The 4,241-nt window shown below is 40.2% G+C and overlaps 2 non-coding genes across 2 annotated transcripts; one reads left to right on the top strand and one right to left on the bottom strand.

Annotated features, from left to right (window-relative positions):
- The first annotated feature begins 249 nt into the window (after positions 1-249).
- On the top strand, positions 250-353 carry LOC148545352 (small nucleolar RNA R71). The gene has a single exon (XR_015901337.1). It is a non-coding gene; the product is annotated as a small nucleolar RNA R71 (small nucleolar RNA).
- Positions 354-3,685: 3,332 nt separating this feature from the next.
- On the bottom strand, positions 3,686-3,793 carry LOC148545351 (small nucleolar RNA R71). The gene has a single exon (XR_015900791.1). It is a non-coding gene; the product is annotated as a small nucleolar RNA R71 (small nucleolar RNA).
- Positions 3,794-4,241: the final 448 nt, after the last annotated feature.

Genomic DNA, 4,241 nt, shown 5'->3' with positions numbered 1-4,241 from the left:
AGTTGCTTGGCAAACACCTTGTTTTGGGCTAGAATTGTATCAACCTGGTTCAGCTCCATGACTCCCTTAGTGTTGTGCCTTTCTGATGCATAGTAGTACTCATTCTCAGCCACTGTCTCGATCACTTCAATGGCCTCTTCCACAGTCTTTTTCCTGTTCAATGAACCTCCTGATGAATGGTCTACAGCCTTCCTTGATTCATAAGAGAGCCCATCATAGAAGATGTGCAGTTGCACCCAATCATGGAACATGTTTGGTGGGCATTTCCTTGTCAAGTCCTTGAATCTCTCCCATGCCTCGTAGAGAGTTTCACCATCTTGTTGTCTAAAAGTTTGAACCTCAGATCGAAGCCTATTGACCTTTTGTGGAGGGTAGAAACGTGCCAGAAACTTGCTTTCCACCTCATCCCATGTTGTTAGACTCCCCCTTGGGAATGATTCCAGCCACTTAGCTGCTTTGTCCCTAAGTGAGAATGGGAACAAAAGCAGTTTATAGGCATCTTCCTGGACTCCATTGGACTTCACAGTGTCACAAATTCTCAGGAATTTTGTGAGATGTTGGTTTGGGTCTTCATTAGCACTTCCTCCAAAGGAACAATGATTTTCCACAAGTGATATTAGCTGTGGCTTGAGCTCAAAATTGTTGGCCTGAATGGGTGGTTTCTGGATGCTACTACCACAATTCCCAGAGGTTGGGTTTATGTATGAACTAAGAACCCTCCTCTCAGGGATGGCATTGTTTCCATCAGCTCTCTCATGGTTGTGAACTTCTCTATCCATGTTGAGATCTAAAGCTTCCTCAAAATTGTCCTCAGATTCTCCTTCAGATTCCTCTTCTCCCACTACTCTCTTCCCTCTTGCTTCCCTTCTAAGTCTATGAAGGGTCCTCTCTGGTTCGGTATATGGAGGAGTTGATGTCTCTCCTCTTCTACCTGTCATACAAGAACACAGCTCAAACACAAACAAGTGAAATACTCTTGGTTAATGGAAGAGTATGGTTAGCTCAATTGAGGAATTAATTCAAACAGTTAGTGAGTCAGTGAGTTAGTTGCATGAATTTAAAGGCATAAAGAAGGAAAGCATGTAACCAAGTGCAGAAATTAAAATTCGACAAGTATCTAGAACAGAATTAACAAAGCAAGAGAAAATTGCTCAATCTAGTTAGCTTCCAATTTGAGAATTGTCAATCGAAAACCAATCCCCGGCAACGGCGCCATAAACTTGATGCGCATAAACGTGTTATGCTACGATTTAGGAAATTGCACGATCGGCAAAATTCCTTCCGGCAAGTGCACTGGTTATCGTCGTCAAGTAAAAACTCACAATAGAGTGAGGTCGAATCCCACAAGGATTGGTTGAGTGAGCAATTCGGATTAGAAGTGTGTTCTAGTTGAGCGGAATCAAGATTTGAGATGAGAATTGCGGAATGTAAAATTGGCGGGAAAAGTAAATGACAAGAAAATTAAATGGCTGAATCTTAAATTGCATGAATTAAAGAGCAGAATGTAAATTGCTGAAATTAAAAGGGAATGGGGATGATTGCAAGAATTGAATTACAGAATGTAAAGAGAAAGTGGAAATCAGAAATGGGGAATTCATTGGGTTTAGGAGATATTGAAATCTCCGAATCAAAACATGTATATCTCTTCCTCAACCAATGCATTCATTGAATTTTGCTTGGCAATCTTATATGATTGGATCCCAATTCCTTGGCTCACCAATGCTCTCTAAAAACAAACAAATTCCCAATCCCTTGGTTTAAATGTTCATAAGAAGAGATGATGCTTGATCACTGATTATACCACACAATTTCATGAACCACAATTTGGTAGGATTACATGTCACAATATCCATCCAAACCCCAATCCAATCCACTGTGAGAAAGCTTCTCTAGCATGAACCCTCCATTCCTTTCCCAAGGCTCCGAAGGATTCCAAGTATGAGTAGTTTCTTTCCCAAGACAACTACTCAATGGAATTAGATCGAGAAGCTTTCTAACAAAATTCAAGAGAAAAGATTGAAGAAGAAGATAAACTATTATTGATTCATTGAATTACAATAGAGCTCCCTAACCCAATGAAAGGGGGTTTAGTGAATCATAGCTCTGAATTCAATTACAAAGAAAAGGAAAACTAGCTAAAAGTGAAGTAAAAAGTCCCTCTAACTTAACTTCTATCCTATTTATACACTTTCTATATTGAGCTTCAGTTGTGCTTCTTGGGCTTTGAGGCCTCTCCTTGCCTTCCTTTTGCCTTGGGTTTATGATCCATAATCTTGATGAGGTTGTTGATCCAAATCCTGTAACATTTATTGAGCCAACTTAGTGATAATCAAATAATGACACATGACTCAATAAATTGAGATTTCAAACTCATCAATCCTTCAGGCCCAATCCCATAAACCATGATATTCAATTGGGTTTCATACCAAAGTAAGTTTAAGTTAATATTTGTGCTCAAAGACTAACTTAAATCACAATATTTTTGGCCCAGAAACCTTTTTCAAGAGTGGCGTTTAAGTTGTAGTTTAAGCTTAAACTGCAGCTTAAACGCCAGACACTTCCAGTGAGGCCTTTTGAAGAAGCACGTTTAAGCTTCAGTTAAGGTTAAACTGAAGCTTAAACGTGGAAATGGAAGAAGGTAGCCCTGGAGAGTCATGTAGTCGAACACGTTTAAGCTTCAGTTTAAGGTTAAACTGAAGCTTAAACGTGGGGATAGGAAGGGCAGCCCTGGAGGTCGAACACGTTTAACCTCCAGTTTGAGGTCAAACTGGAGGTTAAACGTGGAAAAGGGTGGAGGCATACTGGAGGTCGAACACGTTTAACCTCCAGTTTGAGGTCAAACTGGAGGTTAAACGTGGAAGCTTAGAATGGTGGCACTGGAGGTGTCGAACACGTTTAACCTCCAGTTTGAGGTCAAACTGGAGGTTAAACGTGGAGATGGAGAGAGCAACCCTGGAGTGGAAAAGCTATCGAACACGTTTAAGCTCCAGTTTGAGTCAAACTGGAGCTTAAACGTGGAATGGCTCCCTGGTACTCTTCCTGGTTCTGGCGTTTAACCTCCAGTTTGAGGTCAAACTGGAGGTTAAACGTGGAACTCCTCCCTGGGTGGCATACTCATTCTGGCGTTTAACCTCCAGTTTGAGGTCAAACTGGAGGTTAAACTTCAATCCCAGCATTTCTTATCCTTCATGATTTTGGCGTTTAAGCTCCAGTTTAGGCTTCAACTAGAACTTAAACTCCACATGTGATATTCAAGCTTCCTTTATTGATTTTGTTGCTTCCTTGCTTAGCCTCTTCTTCCCTGAAATCATCCAAACAATTGCATCAAAGTCTTGCAAAATTTCATGAGAAATCTTTCATTCATAGCATTTAAGTAATATAACTAAAACTCATGGAATTTGCATCAAAATCATATTGTTTGGATGGTTCATTACTTTGTTCTTCATTTAACCATTTTTGGTTACTTTAAGCTCAAGAAAATGCATAAAACAACTAAAACTAACAGAAAAATGCTAGTGAAACTAGCCTATGATGCCTTGGCATCAACAGGCTCATGCTTTTCCCTTTTGCTATAAGAGACAGAGCTAGATTATGGTTGGATTCTCAACCCAAAGACAGCCTGAACTCTTGGGATAAGGTGGTCACGGCTTTCTTAGCCAAGTACTTTCCTCCTCAAAAGCTGAGCAAGCTTAGAGCTGATGTTCAAACCTTCAGACAGAAAGAAGGTGAATCCCTCTATGATGCTTGGGAAAGATACAAGCAGTTGACCAAAAAGTGTCCTTCTGACATGCTTTCAGAATGGACCATCCTGGATATATTCTATGATGGTTTATCTGAGATATCAAAGATGTCACTGGACACTTCTGCAGGTGGATCCATTCACCTAAAGAAAACGCCTGCAGAAGCTCAAGAACTCATTGACATGGTTGCTAATAACCAGTTCATGTACACTTCTGAAAGGAATCCTATGAATAATGGGACGCCTATGAAGAAGGGAGTTCTTGAAGTTAATACTCTGAATGCCATATTGGCTCAGAATAAAATATTGACTCAGCAAGTCAATATGATCTCTCAGAGTCTGCATGGAATGCAAGCTGCATCCAACAGTACTCAAGAGGCTTCTTATGAAGAAGAAACTTATGATCCTGAGAACCCTGCAATAGCAGAGGTGAATTACTTAGGTGAACCTTATGGAAACACATATAACTCATCATGGAGAAATCATCCAAATTTCTCATGGA

This window comes from Arachis ipaensis, chromosome B9, assembly GCF_059453495.1.
Source record: "Arachis ipaensis isolate K30076 ecotype BB chromosome B9, ASM5945349v1, whole genome shotgun sequence".
NCBI lineage: Eukaryota > Viridiplantae > Streptophyta > Magnoliopsida > Fabales > Fabaceae > Arachis > Arachis ipaensis.
The sequence above is the reverse complement of the archived record's forward strand: the minus strand, read 5'-3'. Positions and strand labels throughout refer to the sequence as shown.